The 15,327-nt window shown below is 36.9% G+C and overlaps 1 protein-coding gene across 1 annotated transcript in view; it reads left to right on the top strand.

Moving 5' to 3' along the window:
* Nucleotides 1–15,327, top strand: part of CACNA2D3 (calcium voltage-gated channel auxiliary subunit alpha2delta 3) — a 924,385-nt gene that overhangs the window by 873,860 nt on the left and 35,198 nt on the right. The gene's annotated exons all lie outside the window — the stretch shown is intronic.

Here is a 15,327-nt window from a genome sequence, read left to right as displayed (position 1 = left end):
GTTACACCAATAGAAAACATGGCTGCCCTCTTGTGTAAGGAAGTATTTCTATCAGCTTGGAAGAAACACCACTTGGCTTTATAAGATATTCTAGACACTGGAAAGCATTCAGAATGCATGAAAATACATCCTGCAGTATAGGAGATTTGTAGGTCAGTTTGTTCATGTTTTGAGAAAGTCCTAATTGGTGCTTTCTTAATTGACGGTTGGCAATTTGTGTGTTCAAGAATGTCCTTACGTATCTTTACTGAAGGCACAAGCCTTCAGGATTTACCCAAACCTGATAAATTGGAAATGTTTCTTGGTGGTTGAGTATGCATTTCCCTGATTGCTAGTGAGGTTGATCCTCTTTTAATGGTTTTATTGGTTATTTGGGGTTTCTGACCTCTTTATTTGAATTGGGCAGTTCCCGTCTGGGTGATTGGATCTACTCTTACTGGTTTGGGTGTTCTTTCTCTTTCAGATACTATTTCTTTACAATTGTATGCATTGTATGTGGGTCTTCCTATTCTCTGGTTTGACTCTTTACAGATGCCTTTTTTTTTTTTTTTTTAAGAGATGGGGTCTTACTGTGTTGCCTGGGCTGGTCTCAAACTCCCAGGCTCAAGCAATCCTCCTGTCTCAGCCTCCCAAGTAGCTGGGACTACAGGCACACAATGCATAGAGATTTTCTTTCTTTCTTTCTTTTTTTAATAAGTCTAGTCATGGGCTGAGTTCCCATCTATATGAAGATCTGTTTCCAGATCTTATGGTTTGTTAATACCTATATATCAATACCATATCTCTTTAATTATTATAGCTTTATAATATGACTTGGTATTTAAGAGAACAAGCTCCTTTCCTTATTGTTCTTCTAAGTCTTCTTATTTATTCTTGGCTCTTTACTCTTGCATACTAATTTTGGAACTAGCTTGTTAATTTCCACGAATTCTGATAGGGTTTTGATTAAAATTTCTGTAAGTGATAGATCAATTTAAAGATAATTACTATTTTTTATAATTAAGTATATGTCTTTAGTTATATGCCTTTTCTATGCCTTTTAATACAATTTTATAACTTTATATACTTATACCTACACACCCCATAGTTTTTCTTCTATCATAAATAGTGTATACTTAAAACTACTTTTCTAATTTGTAATAACTAGTATATGAACATATCACTGATTTTTGTATATTGAATATTGTATCCAACACACTGCTAAATGCTCTTTGAGATCGACTTGTTTGTGTATGGATGCTCTTGGACTTTTTGCATGGACAGTAATATCATTTGTGAAACGTTTTCTTTCTAATCTCCATACTTAATTACTGTTTTCTGTTTTATTGCACTATACTTTTGACACATCGTTAAATAAAAGCAATGAGATTAGGCAACCATGTCTCATTCCTGATTTAAAGGAAGTGCCTCCAATAATTACATGTTAAGTATGTTTGCTAAAGGACTTTTTTATTGTCATAAAATATAAAGAATATAAAATTTACCATTTAACCATTTTAAAGTGTATAATTTGGGAGCATTAAGTACATTCACAATGTTGTGCAACCATCACTATTAATTCCATAATTGCTGTAGATTTTTGGTAGTAACAATTTATGAGGCTAAAGAAAACTTTTGTAAGAATTTTTGTTGCCATTGTTATTGTTGAAATCTAAATTGATATTGAATTTTATAAGAAAATTCAACATCCATTACAAAAAAATTTTCCTTAGTTTGTTAACATGTTGTATAATAATAATAATAATAAAAGAAAAAATAAATAAAAAATAAAAATAAAAAATAAAAAAAAAATTTTTTAAATTTTAAATCATGAAATATATATATACATATAAAATACTTCTAAGTTTTCTTGGTTATTCTTGACTCTAGTCTTGCATACTAATTTTGGAATTAGCTTATTAATTTCCATGAATTCTGATAGGGTTTTTATATGTATAATATATGTATTATATGTACATATCATATGTATGTATTGTTTGTGTATTTCATGATATCTATAATCATGTATATTTCGTGATTCTATTTTCATAAAATAAATATATAATACATATGTATATGTATTATACATAATCTATGTAGTATATATTACATATGTATAGTATGTGTGTATTACATACTTTATATGTAGTATATATTATATATTAATAGTATGTAGAATGTCTAATGTGAAAATATACTTGCTTTTTCAGGATGGACCTTCCTTGTCATAAACAGGCCAGGCGCGGTGGCTCACGCCTGTAATCTCAGCACTTTGGGAGGCCAAGGCGGGTGTATCACCTGAGGTCAGGAGTTCGAGACCAGCCTGGCCAACATGGTGAAACCCTGCCTCTACTAAAAAATACAAAAATTAGCCAGGCATGGTGGCGGGCACCTGTAATCCCAGCTACTCGGGAGATTGAGACAAGAGAATTGCTTGAACTCAGGAGGTAGAGGTTGCAGTGAGCCAGTATCTCGGCACTGCACTCCAGCCCGGCAACAGAGCTAGATTCCGTCTCAAAAAAAAAAAGTAATAATATATCACACATATTGCTGGATTCAATTTACTTACACCATGAACTTTTTGTTTTTATGCTCAAAAAGGAGAGTGGCGATACTTTTTCTTCCTTGGACTGTCATTTGGCTTTCCTATTAAGGTCATTTTATTGCCACAAAATTACTTACAGTTTCCCTCTTTCTGTAATATCTGTAACATTTAATATAAGATGGAATCCAGTATCTGTTTCTTGAAGGTTTAGTAAAACTTATAAAACTATTAGTGACTGGTGGGATTTGTATGTGTGTGTTTTTTCGTATGTGTATAAATTTACAACTATGAAATTAGTTTCTTTTGTGGTTAGATATTTCTGGATTTTCTTTTTCCTTTTGAAATGGTTTTGGTGATTATATTTCTTAGAAAACTGCCTATTTCATCTCATTTTTCGAGGTTATTGCAGGCATTGTTGATAATGTTTTCTTTTGATTAAAAATGTTACTGTATTTGTGATTTTGCCCCCTTTTAAAGTTTTTAATTGATCCTCCCTCTTGCTCCCTTTCCTCTTGTCTCCTTCCCTCTCTCTTTCCCTTTCCATACTGCCAGAGATGTGTTTTATCTTTCTTTTATGATTCTTGAGTTTACATTGTTTTTTTATTTTCTAACATTTTGTCTTTGATGCTTAGCTTTTCAGGTTCATTTTATATGTATATAGATATATACATATAAGCATATATATGTCTAGGTATACATTTCTCTCTGCATTCCAGTGCACCTCTAAATTTAACATATATATGGCCTTCATTCTTATTCATCTCTAACAAGTTTCTAATTTTTACCATTTTTTGATCTGTAAATGCTTAAATCGTGTTTTAAAATGTCCAAATATATGGGAGTTGAGGCCATCCTTTTTATTACTGAAGTCTAATTAAATGGCCTTGTGGTCTGTATAACACATCTATTTTAGTATTTGTGGAAACTTGCTTTGTATTTCCAGTCCTTGTCCACATGTTTTTGAAAGCAAGTTACATTCTCTAATAGCTGGGTACAGGGATCAATGTGTGTCCTTTGGACAAAGTATACAAATTGTGTTTCAAACCTACCTTTATTTTCAGTCTATTTTAGATGTCAGTTAATCTCTCACCAGGCTCATGTACGTTTTTGTGCCATTCAGTTCATTTTGCTTTCTGTATTTTGAAGTTATGTTACCATGGACATCCCTGTTCATGATTATTATAGCTGCCTAAGAAATCATTCCTGTTATCACTATGTAATAACCCTCTTTACACATGAAAGTGCTTTATGCCCTAATGTCTATTTGGTTTGCTAATAGCAGAGGTACACTAGCTCTATTTTGGTAATACTTGCTAGCCATATTTTCCCCCTTCCCTCCATTTTCAACCCTTTTTCGTCATTTCGCACCAGGATTTTGTTTTATAAACAGAATATAGCTGGATTTGAAGTTTTTATTATTTCTATTATCTGATAGCTTAATCTTTTAAAATTTATGGTGCTTACCAACAAGTTTGGAGTATTTCTACCATCATTTTATATGCTCTCTATTCCTCGTGTTTTTTCTTTGTTCCTTTCTTCCTTCTTTCTTTCCTTCTTTCCTTCTTTCCTTCCTTCCTTTTTTCCTTCTTTCCTTCCTTCCCTCCCTCCCTCCCTTCCTCCTTCCTTCCCTCCTTCCTTCCTCTCTCTCTCTCCTTTTCTTCCTTTCTTTCCCTTCTGTTGGATTGATTGGGTTTTCTCTATTCCTTTTCTTTTTCATACTTTATGTAAAGTACACACTATTCCTTTAGTAGTTGTCCTTTGCCTTTTTAACATATTTCAGTTGGTGAGGATCTCCTCTCTCCTCCAGAACAAACAAAAACTTAAATTTTGTTAAGTTGGATTACCTCACATCTCTTTCATATAATATTTTCTAACCTTCTAGTTCTACTGTGTTTTTAACTCATGAAATAATTATTACTGTTGTTGCTGCCTATAGTAAATAACATGTTTACCTGCATTTTTTTGTGTGTTTATAGTTACTCTTTGATTTAAAAAAAAAAACAATGCTTTTTGTTTTACAGTACTTCAGAAGTTTTTCCAAGAACGATCTGAGAGTGATAAATCATCTCATTCTTTGTCTAAAATCCCAAATTTAGTATGTACTCAACAGTGATGATTTATCTCCATAACATCAAAATTGAAATATTTTGAAGATATTCCATTGTCTTCTCAACTTTTAGCCTTGTACCTTTGTAGGTAGTCTGACCTCTCCCCCATTTCTGATGACTTTACAGTGTTCAGTCTCTCTCGAATGTTCTGAGGTTTCACTGAAGTGATTCCAGATATAAATTCATTTCTATTTTGTTTTCACTTGATTGTGCATTTTATTTATTTATTTTTATGATTATTATACTTTAGGTATATCTCCCAGTGCTATCCCTCCCCCCTCCCCCCACCCGACAACAGTCCCCAGAGTGTGATGTTCCCCTTCCTGTGTCCACGTGTTCTCATTGTTCACTTCCCACCTATGAGTGAGAATATGCGGTGTTTGGTTTTTTGTTCTTGCAATAGTTTACTGAGAATGATGATTTCCAATTGGAAATCATTTCTGTTTTTTATGTGCTTTATTCTGGATAATTTCTTTAAACTCATATTCCAGTTCACTAATTTCCTTTTGATCCTGTCTGGTCTGCTGCTTAAACAATCTATTGAGCTTTTTATTTCTAGACATTTCATTTGCTTCTCTTAAAAATATATGTTTTCTTTTATACAGTCTTATTCTTAGGTTCTCTGTACCAAATTATAAAAACCTTTTAAGATTGTTCTAATAGTTTAAATTTTAGGAGTATCAATCCTCTTTTTTCTTGTATCTGTGTTTTTCCATGTTAGATTATTGGCTCATGTATTTTGTCATTTTTAACTGTGAATTGATCTTTACTATTAAATATTATTTCTCTGGGAACAGAATAGAATTTGAGTTTCTCTTCACAATACATTTGCATTTTGGCTTCTATCATGTATCCTATTAGTAACAACTGCCTGGGAATAATTGTTATGTAAGTTTTTTTGTATTTAGGAATTTCTGTAACATATAATTAGAATACATATTTTTCCTAAGCGGCATGTAGTTTAGGCTTGAAGTTTGATTTCTCATGGGCGGTATTGGTTTTCCTATTCAGAGCCTCAGAGAGTGCCAGATTATCCGTTTTTTACACTTAGCAGTAAATTTACAAGTTAGCTTTAAGTGTCTTCTCTTGTAAGATCTTTTGTATTTAAACATGTTTGTTTTGTTTTACTATTTCATCTAGTGTGTCTGAGTGTTTAGAGCAGGATGGCTTCCACATTTGCCCAGTCTACCATGTTATAGTTTATTTTTCTGGCTGGGGGCATTCTAGATCCACCACAAGAAAGTACTGAAGTGTACGGTTCAATGCAGGAGCCTTGGAAGCAATGGGTTCAGAATGTGAGTTCTGACTTCAGTAATTTTTAACTCTGTGACCTTGGACAAACACCTTAACTCCATGAAGTTCTGCTTATTCTTGGGTGATTTGGGGGATTATAATAGTAAGCATATCATGGCTTGTTATAGGAGTTAAAGTGAGAAAATGTGTGTTGTGAATTTAGCATAATGCCTGAATCAGATTAAGTACTCAGTAAACAGTCACATGTAACATGTGCATAAGGCTATGGTCTGAATGTTGGTGTCACCCCAAAATCTACTTGTTGGAACCTAATCCCCAATGTGATAGTATTAAGAAGAGAGGCCTTTAGGAGATGATTAGATCATGAGGTCTCTGCCCTTATGAAAGGTATTAGTGCCCTTATAAAATAAGTTTGAGGGAGTCTGTTTGACCTTCCATCATGTAAAGACACAGCTAAAAGGTGTTATCACTGAGGCAGAAAACAAGCCCTCACTAAACACTAAGTCTGCTGGTGTCTTGATCTTGGGATTCCCAGCCTCCAAAACTGTGAGCAATAAATTTCTGTTGTTTATAAATTACCCACTCTGAGATATTTTGTTATAGCAGCCTGAATAGATGGAAACACATAACACCAAATATATAAAAAGTTTTTAACACCTGTAAACCATTCTGATGAAATGTGAATATTTCTTTCCACAGTCTAATGTTATTTCACTACTGTAGAATTCCCTGTATAAAAAGGTATAGCATATATGTCTCAGATATGATCACAGGCCACATGTGATGGAAGGGTTGTTGACAATTCATGACTCTATGGTTTTGTGAGGTAAATGCCACTGGTTTTATAATGATTGAGATCCTTTTTGACCAAATGAATACCATACCCTCAGTCATCATAACTACAAACTCTATGAGACGGCCAGTATCTCTTAGTGAAGATAGGCACAATCATATTTAGTAGAGCAAGTTAGGGTTCTTATTTCCATTCTAAGTGAGAAAACCAATAGAACTAAGATAGGACATTGCTAGAGCAAGCAGTATTTTTCTTTATTAGAAATCATAATTAGAAAATAAAGAAGTAAATGCAGCTGGATTAAAGAAAGTGACCTAAAGATTTCAAACTAAAGAAATAACTACCTTTCATTCAGTAGGAATAGGAGGTCATTGCATTCCTGCTGTGGTCTAGAAACTGTGCTGGTGCTTTGGGGAATGGCAAGATGGATAAGATACAAAGGTGAGGGCTGGGCACGGTGGCTCACACCTGTAATCCCAGCACTTTGGGAGGCTGAGGCAGGCGTATCACTTGAGGTCAGGAGTTCGAGCCCAGCCTGGCCAATATGGTGAAACTCCGTCTCTACTAAAAATACAAAAATTAGCCGGGCAGGGTGGTACACACCTGTGATCCCAGCTGCTACTTGGGAGCTGAGGCACAAGAATTGCTTGAACCCAGGAGGCGGAGGTTGCAGTGAGCCAAGATTGCGCCACTGCACTCCAGCCTGGGTGACAGAATGAGACTCTATCTCAAAAAAAAAAAAAAAAAAAAAAGCATAGTTGAAGCTGAAGAGATTTATATCAGTCATGGCTAGTCTGTTTCAGCTCTCTAATACCACGCTGGGTTGAAGACTCACAGGAGATTGGGTAGTAAGTGGAGTAAAGCTTTGTACAGTGTGCTAGCAGCAGTGAAAAGACACTGTAGGCATTGGAGGATTTTCCTTTCCAAGCTTTATTTCAAGACCACCACCTGGCAGGTCAGTTATACACTGCAGAAGCAGAACAATAAAGCCCCGGGAGTCTGGGTGGGGACAGAAATGGGGACTTGGACTTTTTCTTTTTTTTTTTTTTTTTAGTAAACATTTGATTGAAGCATAACACCTACAGAAAAGTGTCCGAACTGTAAGTTTGCAGCTTGATTAATTTGCACAAAGTGAATATTCATGCATAACCAGCACCCTGTTTAGGAAGTGAAATAACATTATAAGCTCCTCAGAAGCTCCGACCCCCACACCTGCCCTCCTCTAAGTGTAAGCTCACTGACCACAGGATAACCACTCTCTTGATTTCTAACATCATGGAATGGTTTTGCCTGTTTCTTATTGCTAACTTGTGAGATGGCAATTTGGTAGGTAGGATATGAGGGCTGATTTATGAATGATCTTGAAGGAGGTCTCTAAGGAATTCACTCAGAAAACAAATTAGGGTCGTAGGAAGAAAATGTGAAGATAGCTCAGGACTTGAGTAAACATTTCTTGATCATCTGCTTGCATCCCAGATGCTGGGCTGCACTTTGAGGAGACAGTGGTGAATGAGACACACAAAATTCTTGCCTTCATGGAGTTTGCAGATGAGTAACCAGGCAATGCCAATACTCCATGGTTAGTGCCGTGATTAGAGAGTAAATGTTACACGGGGTCACAGAAGGAAGGCTTAGGTGGTCAAGAAAAGCTTCCTGGAAGAAATAGCACCTAACACAATACCACCAGGGTGAGGAGAAGTTGGGTATGAACACCCAGGCAGAGAGAAGAGCATTGTGGAGATGAGAGAAATTGTGGTTTGGTCAACACATTGTTAGAAGTTCCAGGAAGCTGAATAGAGAGTTGTGGGTGAGGAGAGATGACAGAGGGGACAAGGGCTGATCAAGGCCTAGGGCTTGTTGCCCTTTTGATCCTGTCAAAGAGAACTAGCCCTTTTAAGGACTTCAAATGCTAACTACCCTGACACCAGTATGGAACCACTGAAAGGTTTTAAGGAAAAGAGTAAAAATGATCAGATTCTAGATGATGGGAAAAATGACATGGTGGCCTCTTGAAACAGAAACTCCTCATTCAGACAGCCATTTGCTACCCCTTTGTCCCTTCCTTCTCTCTCACCGCTAAGCGTGCATGCACACACACACACACACGCACATGCTGGTCCTAACAGAGCAAACAACTCACTTGTTCTCTTCCTCCTCCTCTTCTTTTTAGAGATTAGAAATTGACAGATCACTGGGGTAGCTAGTTGGATGAGAAATCAATTTAAGACTACTTTCATCCCTAATCCAAAAATCTTTGTGAAGCTTTATTATAGAATTATGATTTAATGTTTATACAATATAAAAAAGGACCCATAAACAGTTTCGTTGAGTGCTTTTGAAGAGTGGAACCCTTTTATTCTTGTCTTTTGCATATTCTTTTCTCTTTATCCCTCCTTGCTCCATTTTATGAAATACAGTTTATTAGAAGATATATTTGAGTCTTTATCAAAGTATTTATGAAGCTATTGTTTGGCATTTTCTATGAGCTTTGTATTCTCAGAATGCAATATATTAAGGAGGAAAATAATGTTATTTGATTTTTGTTGTCTTTCTCTTCTTGATGACCCATAGATGTACAATGGCCAGCATGACTGGTGGCATCCAGAAAGCTGAATCTGTACCTCTGCTTTACATCTAATTCACATAGAAATTTATCAACCTTTCCCTGGAAGGAATGAGATTTTTCAGGTCTAGTTCTCTAAGACAATTACTAATTTTTGACCAACTTTGTAGGTAACTTCAGGTCAGGGGCAAAGACATTCAAAAATAACACAATTCTGCAGCGTTTGGCCAGGAGTGCGCTGGAAATTGAGTTTGGTGAAAATTATAGTATTTCAGAAATTATGCAGTAAGATCTTTTTCATAGGAAAACATCTCGCCTTCCGCAATGGAACATACAGAACCGTGTCCATTACAAACTAGTCTCAAGGCAGCGATTACTTTCCTCCACAAGCAATGGCAAACCATAGAGCAACAATCCCAAAGAACTGAGCACTTCCCACGGGAACAGGCTTCAGCTGCAGTTTGCTTTTGGACTGTCATTAACAATCTGCCCATCTCTTAGAAGAGATCCACTGACCCTGGTGTCTAAACATTTTGCTAGAGCTAAGTAAATCATGTCAGGTGGTTCTACCCATATAGCAGAAGTCTTTTCAGTCTTCAGAAGTCTTTGATGAACAAAGTTGAGCTGCGTCCTACTCCATTTCTGTGTCCTGTTTCCAGAATCATTAGATGGTTTCATATGGAAAATACATCAAGAGGTGACTCAGTTGCTCTAAATAGAAACCTTCAAATTGGCAACTCCAAAAGTGGACATTTGTATGTCTATAGCATAGACAGATCTATTATAACATACAGTGACAGTATGTAGTGTTTTTAAAGGGATTTTCAAAAATATAGGGTTTATTAAGAATGCAGGAGCCTAAAAGAAAATAAGAATTTACATAAGAATGTCATTAGGGTTGGTGGTTTGGCTGCTCTAACCAATAATTTTTGTCATCCAATACCCCACTGATTATTAAATTAATCTGTTATTCAAACAGCAATCGAAAACAACTCAGCCCATATTTTCTGGGCATTTGTGACTGTCAACAAGTTGGACAAAATTGGAATCTAAAAAGGATGTAATGTTTTACTATTTTCCAGTATGTTTCTTTCCTTCTTGATTACCCAGCCCCCTTTGCCAAGAAAGAGATTCACAAAGATTTGCTTAGAATCAATTGCAAAATAAATAGTTAGAACCAGTTAAGAAAAGTAATTAACCAAAAAGAAAACTTTAAACACATGTAACATTTTCATTTCAACATTTCATTGTTGGCAAAATATTAATTTCTAAGTTAAATTAGATTTTTGTTTTTGTTTTTTAGTGTGTGCTTTTTTAGTTAGTATCACTCATCACTTCTCATAAAAATTATATTGCCATCGGTTTCACTTTGAGATCTGTACACAAGCTTTGCTCATCTTCCTGGAAGCCCCAAAAGCTGTGGCTACAGTTTTCTTCTCTCATCGCTTCTCCCCACGCACCTTTCATTTATCCGCTAAGCTGAAAGAAAGTAATTGGTCTCGAAGCTGTGTTGACAATGTTTCGTGGGCTACAGTTCAGAAAACCATAGTTCAGGGATTCCCTTTTCCAACAAACGACTCCAATTTCCTGCTGAGGTCTCAAGCTGGGTGGGCGATTTACCACAAGTCTTTAGACTGTTCTCAGTGAGTGCCCTGCAGGTGTTTCTACCAAGTGAGGCTTCTGGAAATGACCTGTATAATGGATCCATTGCACAATAGGGACACAGCATTTTCCTTGAGTAAAGGCTAAGAAGGTGGCCTCTGGGACTGAACTATGGTCTGGGCTACCACACTTACTAGTGCAAAGATCTTAACACATTATTTAAATGCCCTAACCCTCACTTTGCTCATCTCCAAGAGGGGTATAAGCATAGTCCATGCCTCTTAGGATCTGTGTGTGGGTTTAAAAAAAGATGTATTACTTTCATACTTAGCACAGTGCCTAGTGCAGAATAAATGCTTCATAAATGGAAGACATTTTTATGCAGCACAGTCCACAAACCCATCTGTGTTGACAGGGATGCAGGAAAACCACAGGACTCCTTACTCGAGATTTCTCAGCCTTGAAGGTAAAACTAATAGTTTCAGTCAGGAAAAGTAGACGGTGAGGTTTTTTTTTTGCTCTGATGAGACTGTCCTAGATAAAATAGCTCTTGGATTTTTGCCACTTCCTGGGTCTACTTGAGCTCTTGGTTGACAAGAAATTTGGAATTCTGGATCTGGGAATACACATACTCAACAGCGACCAGATCCTTCATTACACCAATTAGATACAGACTTTGCCAGTGGGAGTACATTAGTGTCATGAATAATATAATTTGTAGGCATTAAAATGTAAGTTTTTTAACCACTTAACTTGCAAGCATATGCTAATTTGTTGAAATATTTTTGTATCTCCTGCTATATAGATTCTTGCCAAACTACCATACTCAATCTTGTTTAAAACATGTAAATCAATAGGATTCATTTTCCCATGAAATAATCAGCAATCTTTTCAAATGGGCTTTGTTTAATTTCTAAACGAGTCAACTTTCCAGTCTACAGTGAGAGTAGCACCAGTGGTCATATTCTTCCCTTTGGAGATTGAAGGCTCCTCATCTTATTTTTTCCCCAAGTTTTCCCTTGGTGTCTTTACTTCCTTATATCTTGCCACATTGGGTGGTAATGCACAAAACTGTGGATTACCGAAGTCAAAATAGTTCCTATCTCAATTCTACACAGTCATACCCAAGCAGCAGTAGAGGAAAACCAGCCACATCCTCCCTGTATTTTCTTCCCTCCTCTTCTGCATCTCAGAAACATGGTAGAAGTAACTTCTGCATCATAAAAACAATTTCTTTCCAGCCTTAAAGGTTTAAAACATGACTATCACATTCAAAAGTTTTTCAATGATATGTCATATAATGTTGAGGCTGTGCTAATCAGTCTTTAATACAAGTCTGCCTTCTTTTTGTATTATGGGTATGGGGCCAGGTTTGAATAATTCAATGCTAGCTCTTACAGTGAATATCCTAATTAGTGCTATATGTTTATGGTTGCTAAAATCATCTTGGCTTTAAATTTTAAAAAGGGGAGGAAGAGGTAAATGCTTTTCCTGGGCACTTTATTTTGAATTGTTGAAATAGTGCCATAAGATGAAAGTGGGGTCCAAAGATACTATAATAATTGGGATTAAAACCTCTCATCTATTTTTCTACCAATCCCTCTGAATCTCAGTTCAATGAAGCATTTTACTGGGGACAGGGTTTCCCTGATTCTTTTCCTCAGATGCTCAGAGGAAAAAGTACCCTATTTCCAGACTCAAGGATGATTACAACTTTGAGGATCCAGATAGAATGGACGTTGTTGTGTAGGTGTTGCTATCTTTACTTGCTCTTTGATAAGCAGTGTTTGGAGGGTTTTAGTACAGGAAATGTTATAAATTACTGTTTTCCCTCCTGAGTCCATGATATAAAATGAGAGGGGCGCATGTCTATAATGACTAGGCAGGTTTCTACCTGACATGAATTAGTCTCACAAACAATTTCCCATTTGTACATTTCTTAATGTGTGGGGAAGAGGGGTGGGAGCACATGGAAGTTTGTCTGGGCTCACAACACAGTGAGGCTTTCCTCTTCCATGCCAGAGGGTAGGAGACCAGCAGAGCCAAGGAATATTTTTGGAATGTTTATTTGCATGTGGAATGGAGGCGTGCAGAGCTGTATCCACACTATTGATGTTTGCGAGTTGCATTTCTGCGGTGCATTGTCTCCATTCTGGTGGTTGTTTGTGCTGTGACTCCCTCTATCCCTACCTCAAAGAGCAGTCTGTGTTCCCCCCTTGCTCTGCCCAATACTGCACCTGAAGTGGCTTAGCAAGTTGCCAAAACCCTATAGATGTGTGTTTATTAACTCTCCAGCTTGCCCTCCATTTGTTTAGCTTGGAAAGAGTTTATATATTCCTATGGGTATTAAAAACCCATCTGATGTATTAAAGGAGCTCAAAGGATCAAAGCAGAAATGCTGCCTGAAATGCAGCATGTTGAATATAGATACAAAGTTTCTAGACCCAAACCACTTTTTCAAGGGACATCCTGTATACTCAAAAAGAAAATTCATTTTTTAATGATCAACTTTTCTTTGGGACTTGAATTTTTTCTTTCTCTTTAGTGACTGCCCACCTTTTGGAGCGTCTCTCATGATTTTGAAAAGAAGACCACTTGGCACCCCAGGGTAGAGACAGTCATTAATTTCAGTATGTTGTTCATGCCTTGGAAGATGTAGCCCAAGAAGCTTAACTGGCTAATGACGGAGCTCCTTAGTGCATCTGAAAGAAAATGAGTGGAGAGGGTACAAGATGAGGATCAGAATCACCTATGATCCAGAATAATTAGAGGTGTAGATGATCAAAGTCAGGAGGATGTGGGAGAAATTATCAGGATAAAATCATTGTATCAGATGCATTTGAAAACATTGCTGTACTGACTTTTAGAAAACAAATTATATATTTCATGAGTGATTCCATTTCTATTGAAGTAGGTTGCCCCTGCAATCTTGGATGATTTCAGTAGATCTAAGCCTATGTGAGAATTCATATATGATTACTGTTTATCGAATGCCTACTTTTCAAAAAGAGTTTTGTGTTCATTTCCACATTTATTGTTTTTTCCATTTTTTCCACTTCATCTGCCTTTCACCAAGGAGGAACTTGAGGATCAGAGGTGTAAACTCTCCTGACCAATCTAACAGAGTCACTATGTGCTGGAGTTGACTTAAGTCCAGATCTGCCTGACTCTGAAAGCTGACAGAGAATTCCTGTTGGCATCCACGTGGATGCCTCTCTGTCATGATACTAGTCATCTGTGTAGCCACATCTCAGGTTGAGTTCATCTCAAAATCAGGGTTTGCTTTGAAAACTGAAAATTCTCTGATCCACTTGATCTAAGGGAAGAAATCTACAAGCATCCAGTTTGACAGGAGCCATACACTTCTCAATGCCGGTTTCATGCAGATCTCCATTAGGTGTACCCAGGGGTTCTCTTACAACACTTACCACATTACTGTTTAATCATCTCTTTCTTAGTCTTCCTCCCCCATTAAACCAAATGAGGTAGGTTGAAATAGTAGCAAAAAATACTGGCTTTGGCGTCATGAAGACCTGGGTTTGAGATCTCAATGCCATCGGTTCCTAATTGGGCAACCTTTGTCAGCAAGTCACTTCCCCTCTTAGTTGCCATCTGTGCCTCTGTAAAATGAAGATGCTAATAGCACCTACAGGGGATTGGCTTGATGTGAATATTACAAGGTATTATAGAAAAACCGGTGCCTGGCATTTAGTTGGCACTCAATAGCTGGGAGGTCTTGTATTTAATTCATTGTAGACAGGAACATGTCATGTTAATTCCTGTATTCCTAGCACTTAACATAGGACCTTGTGTATAAAGTAGTGCTCAGAAAGCTGTTGATTGAGACGAGGTTTCCCAAGAGAATAACACTGTAAAGTGTGATGGGGGGTGGGCGGGGGAGGTAGGGCAGGGGTTGTGTGTAATTCTAGTAGCTGAGACACCTGTTATTTTGTGTGATATTTAAAAACAAGTATCTGTTTTGAAAACAACTAGAAGCTCAGATTCCCAAGACCTGAAAGGCAACTTTGTGATTTTCCTTAGGAAAAGAGAAGGTGGTCCAGAGAAGGGAGGGGGCTTGCCTGAGGTCCTACAGGGAGGAAGCCCTTTATACCAGACTCAAAGCCCAGTAGATGGTCCTGATGCTTACAAATCTCTCTTCACATCATTGCTTCTCCATAGCTGATAATTTTAAAATAACTATTAACTAACAAAATACGTAAATAAATATCTGTATGAAGTAGCATAAACATGGTAAGTAACTAATGTGGTACATAGGATATGCAATAAGAATTAAGTCTGTGCCACCCATAATCCCCTGAGTTCTCTCCTCTAGAGGAGCAACCATTGTTTCCAAGCCCTGGTGTGTCCCTCTCCTTGCATAGATGGTTTATGCACATACAGGCGCTTAGGTATATTAAATGTTTTGCAACTCATTTTTTTGTACAATGATAACACAGCGTATATATTGTACTTTACCTTTTAT

Source organism: Pongo pygmaeus, chromosome 2 (assembly GCF_028885625.2).
Source record: "Pongo pygmaeus isolate AG05252 chromosome 2, NHGRI_mPonPyg2-v2.0_pri, whole genome shotgun sequence".
Classification (NCBI taxonomy): domain Eukaryota; kingdom Metazoa; phylum Chordata; class Mammalia; order Primates; family Hominidae; genus Pongo; species Pongo pygmaeus.
The sequence above is the reverse complement of the archived record's forward strand: the minus strand, read 5'-3'. Positions and strand labels throughout refer to the sequence as shown.